We start from the raw sequence: 17,942 nt of genomic DNA on the forward strand, positions 1-17,942 counted from the left end.
TCCTCCTTAGTAGCTTGTACAGTGCTGTTTTGGATTTAGGATGAGAACAATGTTGATAATACACCAATGTCCAAAACTGGCCAAAGAGATGTTCCCTAGCACAGAGTATCATGCTCAGTATGTAAACTGGGGGAACTGGCAGGGAGCTGCCAGTGACTGGTGGCACCTTCCAAGAAGTGACACACCTGCCCGAAGCACAGCAGGAGGGTGAGCAGAAGAGAAGGAAAGCAGCTAAGACAACCACCTGCCTTGATTCCCTGCCCTCACTGTGGCCCTGTGAGAGGAGCTGCCTGTCTGTTTGGGCTGGCAATGCACCAGCACTCCATGGTGCAGAAGAATCTGCTGGATCACACCTGCATCTACCAGCTACTCTCTAACCAAGTGCTTTAATGTGGTTTTGGCTCTCTTGTACAACTTGTTCTGGACAAAAAGAGCAGGTCAGGTTAGACAAACCTGCCGCTGAATACTTATCTTGGCAGCTCTTTATTTCTTTCTTTATTTTTAGTACCACAACAGGCCTTGGTGGGCATCGCTGCCTTTTGGGCTCATCTCACAGGTGCTTCTGCATGCTGGATTGATCCCATCTCAGCACCTCCTTCTGAGGGCCTTCAGTTCTGACTGCTGAGGTGAGTCTTTTCTGCCAGCAGCTTCACTACATCACACAATTATTATCACTCTGAGTGCTCTTTTCATTAGCCAAACATTTCTCTACACTCTTAAGCTGAAACCACCACTTCTACTTAATAGAATAGCAATTAACTTGAAATACTTGGCTTTTTACTGCAATGCATCACTCTTTCACTGTCTGATATGCTAATAAAAATTGTATGCTAACATAATGTATAAAATATCATCTCTGATTTTAAACTAAACCAAAATTTATCGGCTTCAGCAGTGCAATACTGATCTACCCAATGAATATTAATGTAATAATTTAGGTAGCAGACTCTTATGACATCAGGGAACTAAATCAGAGTGGAGCAAACCGTACAATGCACTGAAGAAAATCTCATTTTTCTGTTTCAATAGAATTTCAGTTCTACTCAAACCTGAATGCAGCTCCAGACTGAAAAGTAAACTTGAAATTATAAGGTATTTTTTGCTACCTGTCAGCTCTCATACCTTATAAAATATTCCATTGACCCCCTAGTAAATGAACTAATTGGCAATCTTGCAGAGTCCCAAGTTCTTTTATTTCTTCTAAGGCATCATTAGCAATTATAGAATGCTGGCAGGACAAATTGTGTATTCAGTTATATCTCTACAGCCCACCTCTCTCCTGCTTGTGTTCTTAATCCTTACCCACTTTCAGTGAAAATGCAAATCTTTCCAATTATGACTGTAGGGATAATGGTACAATATTACTGCAGTAAAAATGCCCATTTACCTCAACAGTGCTTAAACTCCAAGCCTTGCATTGGCATGGGTAAACATAAATTAACTGCAATGTTTAAATGCTTAAGCTAATATTGCGCAACCACCACCCAAACCAAGACAGCAAACAGCAGTGCTAAACTCCATAAGGAGTTACACCCATCCATTTCATCTGAAAAAGGAAGCTGATGCAATGCAAGATGACATGAGAAAGTGATGATTGATTTAGTTCCTCATGAATAACAAAGTACTCCCTAACTCCACAAAGAAGCAGATAAGTGCAGGAAGTAGCTGAAGTACCGAGACAAAAGTTACCAGCAAAAAAAATTCCCCCTGCCCCCCACTAAAAAAAAATCATCTAAGTATGGTGGGACAGAGAGTAAAAAAATCCAGTAAAAAAGTTAAATCTCAAACAGCTGTACAGCTCAGGTGTCTTTTCTGATTTCAAGTACTCCATTTTTTTTCTGTTCCAGCACATGTTCTACCTTACTGACTCCTAAAACTTATTGTTATATATAAAATTCCAACTCTATTCATTATTCATTTACTGATTTGGAATTTTGTCTTGCAAACAAGTTGTTATTGAAAATAATTCTAGAAGTGTCTCTTGTGACCTTTGAGATGTCTTCTTAAAAGAAACATAATTCTGAAACACAATTGTGCAACAGACCTTGCACCTTGATGTCTCTTTGAGTAAACTTAATTAAGGTCAAAGTCAACTGATCTTTTGTTACTTTAATACTAGAAAAGAGCCCAGGAATAAGCCATTTCAGCTTGAATAAGAAATACAATTAGTGAAATAGTGGATGTTTGTGCTGCCATTAATGCATTGCAAAATACATCCACGCAAAGTTTGACTTGAAAAGCTTTCACAACATCATTTATCTATCCATCCCATTGACAAATTGTAGCTACCAATAAAATGTACTAGAAAACATATTCACTCAAACTAAATGTGTATAAGACAAATTTAAAAGTATTATGATGCAAAAGTCATGAGAAAAAAGAGGTGGCAATACTAAGGCAAGACAAACTGCCTGTCTCAGCCGACCCACAATTTCCAAAGAATGCCAGAGCAGGACAACCAAAGTGAAGGAGATTTCTTCCCACGTCACAATCAGAGCTTCATCACACCCACTCACCCTGAAGTGCTTTGGACGTAAACAATTCCATGGCATACATCAGTATCCATATAGAAAAAGCATGAGCAAAGTTTTATGTATGCATTGCCTTACCTTAAATTTAAAATACAGATTGTATCAGGTTTGTACCTGTACCATTATGTGGGCTCCAAAGTAAAAAATAGACAGGTTCACTTCCTATATTTCAATTTTATGACACTTTAACTGCACTGAATTAAAAAATGGTAGCACTGTAGTGCAACTGGAAAAGTATTATGTTGAACCACAGCAATTCCTCTGAACAACATGGTCATTTACAGCACTATCCCAATATAATACATATTTATAATAGAGTCCCTGTTGAGATAAATTAGTCATACTGCAAATAGCCATCAGGGATATGGAAAGTAATAGTTTCTCATGACCTGTTACATGTGTACAAAAGCAAGTGACTGAAATGATGTAAATATGAAGATGGTATCTTTAGCAGGCACTCCTCTGCCCTGGAGGGAGAGCGACGGGAGCACCGTCTGTGCACTCACAGCTTCCCGGCTCCTTAATGAACACCCAAGGTGCAGGCACACATCCTCTCCAGCAAGCACATCTGCTGGCTAAAAAGGCACCAGAGAAGGAGGATAAACACATTGCTTGGTCACTAGGGGTTAACACCAGGAAGGTCAAAGGCCAGCTACAGCTGAATCAGCCAGCTAGGCAAAGGGAAACAAGAAGGGCTCCTGCAAGCAATGCCAGCAGCAAAAGGAAGTTCAGGGGAAATGTAGGCCCAGAGATTATTGGAGCAGAATCACAATATGGAAAAACTTGCTTCCAGACCCCTGCTTGGACCACTACAGTTTTAGAAAGTTTGGGCACTTGATAGTTTGTAAGTAATTGGTTAGGGACTCATCAGCAAAATTCAATGTATTTATTAAAACACCTGGGACTGGAGTGGATTCATCCAGGGATGCCAAAGGAGATGGCTGATGTGATTGTATGGCCATTATGTATGAGAAAATGCACACGATCAGAGTAAGTCCCCAGAGCTGGAAAAAGACTGATATGCCTATTTTAAGAAAAGCAAGAAGGAGGACCAAGAGAACAACAGGTTGGTCAGCCTCATCTCAGTCCTTGTACAGGCAGGAAATATATTCCTGGGAGTTGACTTGCAGACACGTGAAGGACAAGAATGCAATCAAAAAGACTCAACACAGGCAGACTATGCTTCATGGAGCTGACTGACTTCTGTAACAAAAATAACTGGCTCTGGGGATGAGGAGAGAGAGAGAGGGATACAATATATGTCTGCTTATTACATTTTTGATATTGTGACCGGCTCTGGGGATGAGGAGAGAGAGAGAGAGAGAGAGGGATACAATATATGTCTGCTTATTACATTTTTGATATTGTGACTCTCCCATACTTCAGAGTTGAGGAAGTAAGGGCTAGAAGAACAGATTTCATAGGTCTGTTGAAAACTGGTGGTTGGACTGACAGTCTTGAAGGGACTTTACAACTGCTCTGGTAATCAGCAGTGTATCAGTGCAGTATCAGTAGCAGGCTGATATTGTTCAATATCTTCATCAACTACTTGAGTGATAAAACAGACCCCTCAGCAACTTTGTGGACATCGTAAATTACTTTTTAGCTCAATCTTTCCCTGAGAGATTCAGCTGAGAATCCAATGAGGTCCCAATTATCCTTAAACTGAGGACTGGGACAACAGAAACTCCATCTTGTTCAAATGCAAGTGTGAAGTTTGGTTTCTGAGCAGACTAAATCCATACATCAGTGAAGCCTGGAAATCGACTGCTTGTGTGGCAGTCCTGCTGAAATGACCTGGAGGTCATGGTGCACTCCAAATAAATAGGAACCAACAGTGTGCCTTCTTCACAAATAATACAAACACCACACAGAAGGCATGTAACCCACAATGAAAGGTTAAGGGAGCTGGGCTTTGTTAGTGTGGCAAAGGGAAGGTCAAGAGGCAATCTAATAGCAGCCTACAATGGTTTAAAGAGCTTCTGCAGTGCTGACAGACCCAAATTCACTTTGGTAGTAGCAGAAATGCAACAAGTGGTAAATACCACAAACTACAGCTTGGATGCTTCGGATTTGACAAATGTGATTAACAAAATTCTAGGCTGTCCAGTGGGATGGTGCAACATTGATTCTTGGAGGTTTTCAAGACTAAGCTGGACAAAGACCAGGTTCATCAGAGCTAGTGCTGGAAATGGTTTTGATTCAACACTCCCAAAGGCCACTTCCATCCAAATTTTTTATGATTGAATGAAAAGATTATTTCCCAGCTCACTCACACAGCCCTCCTGCCAGACCATAGAATTATAGAATCATTAAGGTTAGAAAAAAATGCGCCAAGATCGTCAAGTCCAACCTGAGATGCCTCAGCCCACATAAGTGCATCAGGTAGGGTTAAATACAGACATGTTTTCCAGGCTGCATCAATTAACCAAGCTTGTTTTGGATGGAACAAGGTCAGGAAACATCTTAAATAAGCATATCTGTGGGAAGATCTGAGAAAATAGTTACTTGCAGCACTACAGCCATGATAAGAAATTGAGGATGGGCTGGAAAAAAAAGCTGCAACATGTTTCAGAGTTGGCAATAGTTGCTATGTAAGTAGCTGTAAACTTCTTAGCTTCTGCCAGGACTGCTCTCTGTACACCAGAACTCTACACCTTCCTCACCTCCCCACAGTGGCTCTTCAAACAGCTGCAAGAATTTTCATGTCTTGTCCTCTTTTTTTCTGATTTCCAACCAAACAGACAGGTCCAGCTCACTGACATACACTACTTCTCAAACAGTGAAACTCATCACATCTGGAGTTTCAAATTCATTACGCTACATCCAAGCAGAAATTCCAAATTCCAGCCATGCTGACTCTGTTCCAACATCTCAGCCAAAGGTCTCCAATAAAAGCAATTTAAAAGCTGGTTAACACAATCCAATTAGCTGATTAGTCAAGATCCAATGTAAGTATACAGAGAGCAAAGCTAGTAAATGGTGTCATGACAGTGGATAAAGAGGTAAGAACTGTCAAAACTTTAGCTAGAAGCTTCTGATGGTGTGACACTGGCAGAAATAAACCAGTGGCTGAAATCCTGTCAAAAGCCACAAAGAATAAATCACAGACACACTGATGCTCTGTTTGACATATTCCTTCCAAAGGTGATAAAACAGACACTACCTTTTGCCTGAATCTGCCAATGAAATGATGGTGTGTAATTTATACTTATTTTAAAAAGGTTAGTCTGATCTACTTTCTACCACACTTTGCATTGAGACAGCTGGACACAAACCCACTAGTTACTGGTAGGCTGGTGACCAAACTGGTTTGGTTCCTCTGTCAGGCCTCAGATGTCCAAAGGCTATGTCTGGGCAGAGTGTCAGACTGGTGTGTAATTTATACTTATTTAAAACAGGTTAGTCTCATCTACTTTCTACCACACTTTAGATACATCTGTGCATTGAGACAGCTGGACACAAACCCACTTTTTACTGGTAGGCTGGTGACCAAACTGGTTTGGTTCCTCTGTCAGGCCTCAGATGTCCAAAGGCTATGTCTGGGCAGAGTGAGCACAACAAAATACTTCTAGGTGTTTGTCTCAACCTAGCCACCTAGAAATTGTGCACCTAGGTCTCAGCTAGTTTTAATTTAGGCTAGCTTAAGTACTAGCCCAAAGAGAATCTTCCACGTGCGTTTGAGTTCTGTGCAAGATGGATGGAAATAAACCCCTCTTTCACTCCCTTCTCCCACCAAGGGAGCTACATCTCTCCACTTCTGTCATGGGAAAGAAGCCATTTCAGAACACTCTGACAAGTGGTCCATAATGGGGGAAGTTTTGAGAGGATTTTCATCTCTACCTCTACAGCACAGAATCTGCTTATGTGACTGTGTGCTGAAAGAAGAAATAGAAGCTAAAGACAAGATAAAAATGTTGTTCAAATTTTTCAGCCTCTTGGAAATGTGATTCTGAAGCCAAGGATTTATCATCCCAGGTTATGAAGAGATCCTGAACATGTTCATGCATAAAGGAGATGCAGAACACACATATGCATATGCACAACCTTATCTATGTTGCTCAGAGCAAGGTTGCACTTCCAATTCTCTAAAACTGAAATGCTGTTCCCCATGTGAATTAACAGAATTCTGATAAAGACCTAGAAGGATCAATTTCAAACTGATTCCAGAGGAATTCAAAATTTGCCCTCAAGAGTTTTAATTTATGTGAAATCAATTTCCAGTCCACATTACAAAATTATTATATATATTTTACTGTTGTTATGCATCAAACCTCCTACTAACATTAGGACCTCTAAAAAATTGCCAAAGGAACTGAATGTATCTAATGTCGTAAAGAACCTCAAATACCTCCAGCAGCTCAGACCCACTGTCTGCATTTTATAAATTAGATGTTGGCTGTTATGCAGCTCTGCTTAAAAATTATCTGTATCTGTATTTATTTCACCTAAGAATTCTTTCAACCCTATCAGACCCACTATCTGCCTTTTATAAATTAGATATTGGCCATTCTGTAACTCTGCTAAAAATTATCTGCATCTGTACTTATTTCACCTAAGAATTCTTTCGATCCTATCAGACTCACTATCTGCCTTTTATAAATTAGATGTTGGCCATTCTGTAGCTCTGCTAAAAATTATCTGCATCTGTACTTATTTCACCTAAGAATTCTTTCAACCATATCTAAAACAAAGGTAGGAAATGGGAACAGAATTGTAAATAATTAAAATGATTTCTCTTGACAGAGAGACAGGAAATCACTGTTTTAGTTTCTAAATCCTGAGTTTAAGGAGTTGCCTTCATGAGGAGCATTCACTCATTTTTTAGTGGGCACAGACTTTACAAAGATAATGGAAAAGGGTGACAGTAAATGGCAATTACCAACACCAAGTCTGATACCAGAACATGTTTTTTATCAAATGAATAATGACAATAATTAAGTTTTACTTTTTCCTCTCATTTGTTGAAGATGATCTCCTCTCCATTCTCAGGTCTGCAGGTCAGGCTACCCTTACAAAGATGGCTCTAGAAACTGGAACTGTCACAAAACCCATCAGAACTCACAAAGTCATCATCAAATGTTGGCCTTTCCCCAGACTGGATGCTTGAGGCTGGATTTGTGGCACAGTTTTAATTTTATTTTCCAAGAGAAATGCTTCAGTGAAATAAAATTTTCCTCCCTGTAGCTTATTCTGCAGACCAGAGAGGAAAGTAAAAGGAAATGCGTAATTCTACTAAAGAGCCATTCAGCACTCAAAGCCCCACTAATGATAGGGAAGGAAAGAGAAGATGACTCTAATTCATGACCCTAACTTAACTTTAAATGACTAGGATGGCAAAAATAAGAAAAATTACAAGCTGCTTCACTTGACACGTAACATAGTACAACTCTGGAGCAAGAAAAAAATACAGAAAATAAAAAACTAGAGGACTGCATGTCATTTGTAATCAAATACCATGTATTACTGACAGCTTTCTTCTTCCAGACCCAGCCAACATTTCTTGCTATGTCCTTCTTATTAGATATAACAGTCTTCTAGTCCTTTTTGTAGAGATCAGTGTGCAAGGGGCAGAGGTCAAGATGCAGAGTAGATACCATTAAAAGTCTGACAAGGTACAGAACGTGTAAGACCATGAATTGCTCCTGCAACTGGTCATTTTCAGACCGGAGTATGGTTAAAATTGAGGGTATTTAGCACTTACCAAAACTAAAGCTGCCTGCAAAAATATAGCACTGCATTTAATTACAGCACTCAGATCCTTCTGGGGAGGGTGCTAATGATCAGGTATTTTGTACTTCAAGCTATGTCCCCCTCCCAGGAGGAATCAGCTGTACTCTCTCAATTGACCTTTTCCTGCAGCTACTTTTAAAGAAATGAAATGGCCATATAACTAAGCAAGAAACCCCCTCGTAACAATACAAAAAAAAAAAAAATTAAAATTGCTATGGCTGCTGCAGTGCTACCAAAGCATCTTTCTCATTCCTAAAATTAGTGCAGTAAATGTTACACTTCAAATTCCTATAATCTTTCCTGAAAGCTTCCTTCAGAAGAAAATGAATTCAGAATAAAGCCTGACATTTTTAAAAGTTCTTACAGCTGCTCTATCAATAAACAGTATATTTTTTGTAGCCATTTAACCCTAAAATACCATTTGAAACATTTTTGTCTAACTCCTTGGAGAAGCCCATCTCCCTCCTGCTTTCCTTTCTCCAATCTGAGATAATCCTAAAGCCATAAACTTTTAGAAAAATAGCATCACACACTTTGCTCTGCATCCACATGGCCACTGCCATTCATTCAATTTAAGAAAAGCAAATAAATATTGGGAATTGCAAATAAAACTGTATTTTAACTCTTTCTCTCTTGGCTTTTCAGCAGTGTTTGCTTACCACCGTTTTCAGTATCATGTGTGTACTAATTAGAAATGCTGCTTTACAAATAAAAGTGTTGTGAGATGATAAGAGCTTTAAAAGACAAACATAAAATGTAAGACTGAGACAAGTTTGTGACTAATTCTCATCATGAATTTAACCATTGCATTACTACAGCACTCCAATAGGTCAGTATGTAGAGCTGGCACTGTAACTGTAATTGCATATAGGCTTCTTGTGGATGAGTTGCTACATTACTGTCTTCAGCCAAAGTGATCTGATCATTTTATTAAGTTTCACCAGGCCTTGGACTATGTAATGTCCTATATATCACATCCTTATTTTTTATACTATTTTATGGAAATGAACCTTTTTTGAGACGTGTTCAGTTTTGACTGGAAGAAATCAAAGGATAGACACTGCCACCATCGCCTCACTATTTATTGTTTCTCACATTTAATCGAGTAGCTAATTTCTATTTTGACTTTATCTTGTTTCTGTTTATGACTATGACTCATTTTCTACTGAATTAAAAAAGCCTTTAGCACTCCATATCTCCTCTGTGGAGGAATTTGTATGCTGTAATCTTGCTCTCCCTCAAATTCCTTTATGACAAAATAAGCCTGATATCTTTTTTACATTTATTGTATGAGACTCATTCATTACCCAGACCCTATCTCTGGTGTGCCTCTTGTTTGCTGTTACCTTTTACAACTTCCTTTCGGAAGGAGATGAGGACTGACTCAGTACTCTAGAACCAGCTGTACCAGTGACATGCATGCTGGAAGTCTTTCGTCTATTCCTGATAGTTACTGCCCTACTTACATGATCCCAAAGTTTATAAGCTCATTTTGTAAGAGCCTCTCTTGAGTTGTCTTCAAAAAAATACCCATTCGCTGGGACACTGTAGCCCCATTCTGACACAGTCAATCAGAGATCACCCTTTAAAGCAGGAACTACTTTAGAGGTTTTTTGGGGTTGGTTCAGATAAGCATGCAGTTCTGCACAACTGCCTTGTCCTCATTATATACATCCACTAAAGACATCAGCAGCAATTTTGTGTATTTCAAGATTATTGGTCAAAGCTTCATTCCTCTACAACCCAAAGAGCCACAAACCCAATTCAGTCCTTATCCCTCGTAAGTACTTTCTGCTAAATGCCATATTACTTTTCAAACCCATTCGGATCACCACACTATCATCTGTTTCACATTGAAATTACACTGAAAAAAATCTGCAGAAAATCAGCAAGGAAGCACAAGTAGAGCCAATCTTGTTTCATTCCAGCTTTTTTTCATCACTCAGGCATTTTGAAAAGCCACAAAAAAAAGCAGAGCTCATCAACACTCAAGTGACTCAACTGTCACAGAACATAAAGCAAAACCAGGGAGAAAGAGAAATGCAACTGTGATGCATTGAAACAACAGCAGAAACTGCCAGTGCCACAACTTTCACAACAGATTAACTGTGAAGTTTTACTGCAGCTAAAAGCACATTGTGTGGGAAGACTGACCAGATTCATCTTAGTATTCTGTAACCTTGCAAATGAGGATTTTGCAAATCCTTATGGTCAAAAAACCACAGAGAGTGCACCATTCATATTATCCAACATAGGTATATTAAAAAAAAACTTCTAATCCATTATGTGGCATTGCAAACGAGTTACCAAAGAAGTGGCAAAACTTAAAAGCCCATCAACAAGTACATGATAGATAGAAAGAGTAACTCTTCACTTTACTCCTTAGCTGGTAAGACTTAACTAGGAGTTAGTCAAGGGCTTCTCTGCATCTTAAGGACTGGAGATTGATAAAAACTTTTGACAATCCAATAGACGTCAAACATCTAAAATTTTTCTTTCCCATCTAAATAGTGTCTCAAGGCTACAAGTGTTTTACACGGCTTAAGGCTCACATTATCAGCTGCATTCTCAAAAACAAGGGTTACAATTTGTGACTTACCAATGTGGGGAAGGCCATGGAAGGGATTTAAGAGTTTAGTTTGTTAAATTTAGGAGCAAAGCATAACTGCATAGCTGGCAGTCAAGGGAGCATGAGAGGAGAGTACATGGGACTGCTTTGAGGCAAGGGAGCACTGAAGACCAAAGAAACTGCAGCTGCAGATACTGGGGAGAAGCACAAGGTGAGGAGGTGAATGTTACAAACCCACAGCAAAGCAGGTTTCATTGCAGTTCTGCTCATGGAAGAACTTGTTCTTGATCATGATGATTGCTCAATTGAGGAAGTATTATATTCATGCTCTCTGGTGCCAGGCATAACTGTACATCTAGCCAAAGACTCCATTCATTGTCCTTTTATTCCTGCAATTTTGATTCATCTCCGCCTTTACATATTCATGCCTAAGCCTGCAATTAACCTGCCAGCCATGTTACTCACAGGTAGAAATTGCCAGGTTCCTTTCTTACTATTTATTCATTTTTGTTTGGGCAATGGAGATAGGGTAAATACATATAAACTTACATGGTATTCTATATGCTCTCTAGCCTATACCTGATTACTAAGAGCAAATGATCTTATCACACTTGGATACAAAGCCAACATCCTATGAGAGAACAGCCTATCTGAATCAGACACTAAAAGACATTTAAGACTGTCTTAAACTTTGGAACCAAATAAAAGGAAGAACAACATGCAAATCTTTTACCAAATGGTCTGTGTTATAAAGAATGAGTGTTTACTAAGCAAAATACATGTAAATACTTGTGTTTAGGTATCAAGTATTAAAAATTAGGTTTTCTGCAAGATCTGTGTTCCTATCAGCATCAACACAATGTCAACTGCTCATACTTCTCAAATACTAAGAATTTGGCAGTGCAAGTTTAAGGTTAGCTGGAGCATTGGCCCTGTTTTGAAGAGATTCTGAGTCCTAACTTTTCATCTTTAGAGACTTTCAACCAGGTGTTTTTGGAGTACCAAGCTGCTCACCTAAAATTTGTATAGACTGATCATCAGTTGTTACTGAAGTTGCTGCTTTATGTCACATTTTCATCTCCTTTTTGTGAAGTAAAACCTCCACATATCTACTCGGTGCTTAGCACTGAGGTTCTCTGTTGCATGCCCATGACCCTAAAAGTTCAATTGCTTATTGTTGCTGAATACTCATGCAACAGAGTCCCTGTAGGCTTTCCAGCTGCCTCACCTGGGATGCTCCACACCACCAAATATACTTACAGTCTTCAAAATGTATTCTCTGCTTTGCTTTGATTCTCTTCAACCTTCTATTTCAGTCATTTTGAACTACTGGGGACACAGACTTGCAGTGAGGTGATTTGAAAGGTACACCAAAGGTAACAACACGTTTTTGCATTATCAATGCATTTTGCCTACAACCCCAACAACATTCTCATAAATCTTATTGCTACACAGAGTTGAAAGAACCTGGATGCCTGTGTTATATGCAGACTAACATTATGATGTGCAGACTGAAAACAAAGAACAGCTTCAAACAACCACACTGCCGGAGGTAAAGAAGGCAGAGGGAGGCTCCTCTTGCACCAAAGCAGCTTTGAAGCTAGCAGCATCAGTGGCAGGTCTGGACTAGCATCAAGCCCATAAAGTAAACAAAAAACATGTAGGTAAAATTTGGGATTATCAGACTTACAGTGTCTCTTAAAACAATTGCTTCATTGTTGATACTCTCCATGGCTTACGGAATCACACCTCCTATTAAAAATTCTCATGTGTAATGTAAGCAAAAAAAATAAAGGAAGCATTATATATACATATATATATATAGAGAGAGAGAGCAATTAGTAGCTCTGGGTTGGCTATTTCACAACACTTTCACATCTGATTTCTCAAAGTCATCTAGTCATGTTTTGCTTCCTTATAATAGACATTATAAGAAATTATAGACTTAAAAGTAAGTGATAGTTGGACATGTGGGACATGGGATTGAAGTCAATCTATTACTGAAAGTGTTCTGACTGCATTGCAAAGAGGGTGGGAAACAAAAACTTCACTTCTCCAGTTAACACCATACAGAGGGGTACATGAGAATTGGAATGGCCTAGTTTCATCATGTTATTATAATACAGATTATGCAGATTTTAAATTTTAAACCACAAATGAAGCATTTATTTCCATTTCTCATGTCCAATAAAGAAAATTACTTAGGAGTACTTGGGGATTTGTCATGATCTTGGCATCTTGTGCAAGAGACCCATGGTAGTTATACTGTTGTGGCTTCTCATAGTATCCAAAAATAGCAAGCAGGTCCCTCAGTAAATCACCCCTGAGCACAGGATGAAGCCATGCCAAACTGTTCTGAGTTAGGCTGTTGAATCTGGAATACTTGATTAAGCTGAGGCTTCTGCTCAGAGATGGGAAACCACTGATTTCTTTCTGCTCAATTTTTAAGTACAACAGCATATATGAATTATATTTTAAGCAATTTATATGGTACAAAATGTGCAAAGAATTCCAAATTATTTTTAAAAAAAGTTTAAATTTGTCATTTTAAGTTTGCATTAGCAACCTCTTCCTGGCAAAAATTTTGTTAATATTGAAGTTGATTATACCAGGCTCATTCCTTAAGGCATTTGTTTGAACTTATGGAATAAATACATTTAACATAAAAGTCACTTTCCACAGCATGCAAACATGTTACTGTATAAAACATTCAGGTCTTCTTTCATTAAAAGGAAGATAGAGTCTAACACACCCAGTTCTAAGAGGTTGTCTAAAGACAATCTTCAGAAAGGACCTTTTTATTTTGAAATGCAACACTCCTTGTCTCTGAACTCTGTCTGCTTTATACCTTTTTCCATTTCCCAGTGTTACCCACCACTCTACCAATTATATTCAACAAGCTGGAGGCACTTCCTGTCTCTTCCCTCGTCCAAGCCATGTTCATATAGTGCTACTTCTTCACATCTCTAGAGCTGACTCCTAGAACAAGACAAAAATTGTTCCTCAAATCCCACCAGCTCTTGTCTGGATTGCTGATCTGTTCAACAGGTCAGCAACGCTGTCTGCAGGTCTAACAAGATCATATGAGGAAAGAATGAATAAACATAATGATTTCTGAAGTCCCCTGAGGTCTCCAGTGCTCTGGATGGACAACCTGAACAACTTCTCTTGGACTTCTGTCCTCTAACAGGATTTAAACTTTCTATTGGATAAATGTTCTCAGAAGTCTGGATTGCTCTGATTGATCTGTTCAACAGGTCAGCAACGCTGTCTGCAGGTCTAACAAGATCATATGAGGAAAGAATGAATAAACATAATGATTTCTGAAGTGCCCTGCGGTCTCCAGTGCTCTGGATGGACAACCCGAACAGCTTCTCTTGGACTTCTGTCCTCTAACAGGATTTAAACTTTCTATTGGATAAATGTTCTCAGAAATCACTGTATTTTTTCATACATGAAGTTACCTAGTTACATCGGGCCCAACAAACATCCTTCCCAAGAGTAAATTTGCCAAGAAAGGATAAGTCCAAAACCTAAATACCATCCATGTGAACTAGACAGCTTGCCTTAGCCAGCAGCTTGCTAATCTCATTCTAATTCTGAGGATGCCAATGATGACTGCAGCTTTCCACAGACCTTCTGTGTTTTCTCTCAGTGGAGATCTGATTCCATGTTTTATGTACTTGGCCTGTAATAAGATCTGTGCAGAATGGTTCTGATGTATATTCCTTGCACTCCCAAACCTCCTACTGCCATTCACAGTCACTCCTGGAGTACAAGCAACACAGGAGCCACTTCTAAACAGTATCTTAACACACAAAATCATATTTTCCATGGGTAAATAATACACAGCTTGTGCATGTGAGGAGAAACATCAAAATATTCCTTGGTTTCAGCCTCATTTTTGAAAAGCCTGAAGCATTTGGTAAATAATCTCTTTCCTCAGCTGCAGAATTATGATTCTGAAGCCACACTGTACAATTCATGCCCAGCTGGTTTTGCTGAGCAGAAGGCAAATGGGAACAAGAAATTGCATGAAAAGCATATCTTTAAAAATGGTGTTTTAACATCCTTAACCTTGACCATCATGTCTGCCAACAAAAGTAAATTTTGTTCTACACAGGACTGAGTAAGATTTTCTGAAGTGGTAAATGGTGGTTTATGGGATGAGGTTCCCAGTCCCAGCTTGAACATTATGGGCAGTATGGCAATAAAACATCAGACTATAAACATGGCTAGTCAAGAAAATAGACATGCACGTAAAAATATTTATAAACAATGCTAGAATACCACACCTTCCAAGTTCTGTTTTTCTGTGAAACATTTAATCATTACCCATTTACAAAACAGGATATGAACAGTTTAAGAGGGGAGTGAAAGCGTGTGGGGCTGCACATGATCATTTCCTGTTGGGCTTCACCAGCTACTTCTGTGACCCGTGCTAATCAACAATCAGAGATAGGAAATGCCTTTCAGAAGTGTTCCACTGCACAGAACTCAAGGCAGAATTTTAATAGCACAACCCACAACAAAGGTATTTATCCTGGATTCCAATATTTTGTGAGGGTCCTCAATATCATAAAAAGTTTATGCTTTTCTACTACATGAGATTTCTAGCTTTATAGAATTTCTTTACTTACTGAAGTCTTCATAAAAATTATGAACTTTGAACCCTTGGCTCCTCTGGATGTAGAAAATATTTTCATCTGATAATTAAATTTCAGTAAACTGAATATGTTTCTGAAGATTATTTTCATTATGGAAGATTTTCCCTTCAGAATTTAATCTGTAATTTGCATTGGACAATTACTACTGTAGTATGTACTATTACTACTATATCATTTAAACAAGTAGGAGACATATACATCATGCATACATTCTAATCCATGTTTTCAAATTTGATTTGAAAGCTTTTTTTTTTACCAAGAAAGAAAAAACAAATATGCCAGCATCCCAGGAAGTGGCATGTAGCTTTTTTTCTCTTGGATAAGATGCTATTTTCTTTTTTTTTTTTATTTCTTTTTCAATTCCATCTGTGTTATAAGAAACTTCAGAACATAAACCAAAACATCAGCATTTTTCTTATCAACAGTCTTGCAAAACAAAGATGACTAATGTATGAAAGGCATAGTTTCCCAGTTATTTCCTTCACTGCAGTCAGGTGCTACTTTCAAAATCTGTCACTAAATTCTACCAGTGCTGTATGGGTCAATGCACTAAAGGAATCCAAAGAGGTAATTCAGCTTCCAAGCACCTACTCTGACTCAATCTGGTACCCCTCTGATAGTGCTACTTCAACCCCAGCTCTCAAGATTTTGCATGTATACAGCCTAGTGCTCCAACAGCTGCTCATGTGAACAATACAATTAGCGGATCTGCATATTACAAATATTGTTTTTCCAAAGTAACTCCTCTTGTCTTCCTGACAGTGAACAATAAAGTCTATCCCACATTACCAAGTATTCACTTTCACTCATTAACTTTCACTATGCATGAGAGCAGGGCCACTGCAACTCTCTCTTGCACCATGCTCCCTAAAAAATCAGATCTGGGCACAAGGAGGCACATAAAACTTTCAGATAAAGAACTTGTAGATTTTAAAAGCAAAGTAATATGCTGAAGTCCTCTGTACAGAAAAAGCCAGGATGGGCTTGGTATGCCTTGAAAATACACACCAGCTTCCTATCTATGATAAGTTTCTTCTATAAATTCATTCACTCTTTTCTGCTATTATCCAAGTGTTGAAAATTTCCCTTCTTGCCCACCTATTTTCTCCCTTTTCTATTGGCTTTTTCTTCTACAAACAGTTATATCCATTCGAGTAATTTTTTTGTTTCATTTTCCTAATGATCAAGCTCTGGTCTGGACCAACATTTTCTCTTAAATTCCCCTGAGAGCTGGTGAGTATATTGGCTCAATGCTGCTCCTGGAAAGAAGCTAAGAGAATTTAAGGAACAAAATTACCTACACTTGAGCATTCCCAAAAATGCTGTGCTTGTTAAGATCCAAGTAATGCAAAGGTAAATGCACAAGTTCCTTAGTTGAATAAACAGCAGAAAGAATGCATGAACATTAAGATATAAAACAGGTATCCACAAACTGCTACAATTACAGTATCACTTATCACCTGAAATCACAATCAGAAGAACGAAAAAACCTGGGACATGATGAAAAACTTCACAAAATTCAGTGAACTCCACCTGGAAAGTGGGACATAGTTCCGCAACTTTTCTGCACCCTCAGTGTTTCTTCTGCTCAGTTAATTACATTCCAAACTCCAAATTTTGGCTAATGAATTTGCATACTCTTTGTACTTCAAAGGCTGACTTGCTTATTAGCATAGCCTAGTTCCTGTTACTTGTAGAAATAACTATGAACAGGAGCCACATTGATCTAGCTGCACTTAATTTCTATTGTCTGTACTGGGAATTCCTCAGATTCAAGCTCATGGAAATTTTTGTTTGGTTTGGCATAATCAATTTTTGATGATGTGTTCCTACAGGGAAAAGAAGTCTCTCATTAATAGAAGAAATTAATTTTCTTAGGGAAGTTACAGATGTTTGTGGGCTCAATGGTAGGTAGTAAAAAGCTGATGTCAAAACAAATAAACTGAGATACAAGGAATATATACAAAGTTTTAAATACAAAGACTAGAAGACAGAATTTGATCTGATTTTCAAATGATTTGGAAGAAAGACTTCATAGACATGGAGTTTTCTCTAAAAAGAGCTTGATTTTAAGAGAGTTAACTTCATACATTTTAAAAAGTATTAGAAAGTTTACTTCATTTCAGAAGATTTTTTTCAAGTAAAATAAAACTGTTAAAGTCTAATCTATGGTATACAAGTCAAGTAAGGTGCATATACAGCTTGCTCACCCATGGCAATACCTATGGCCCCACAGCTAAACTTCAGGTAAGTATTATGTCCATTGAGTAGTTGTTGAATCAGACCTTTTAAAGTGTCCTTTAAAAAAACACAGCAAGGATTTTATCAGGATTTCTCCTCCTCAATCTATTTCTTGTTTGACAAGGAATGTTTCCTCTGAGGAACAGAAGTTGTGTTTTGTTTCTGAAAGAGAACGTACTTAAAAGTTTTCTGATGGCATCA

General features: G+C 38.4%; 1 protein-coding gene across 1 annotated transcript in view; it reads right to left on the reverse strand.

Annotated features, from left to right (window-relative positions):
• Positions 1–17,942, reverse strand: part of CHN2 (chimerin 2) — a 158,542-nt gene that overhangs the window by 108,029 nt on the left and 32,571 nt on the right. The gene's annotated exons all lie outside the window — the stretch shown is intronic.

The sequence above is a fragment of the Passer montanus genome, unplaced genomic scaffold (assembly GCF_014805655.1).
Source record: "Passer montanus isolate IOZ18808 unplaced genomic scaffold, ASM1480565v1 scaffold10, whole genome shotgun sequence".
NCBI classification, from domain to species: domain Eukaryota; kingdom Metazoa; phylum Chordata; class Aves; order Passeriformes; family Passeridae; genus Passer; species Passer montanus.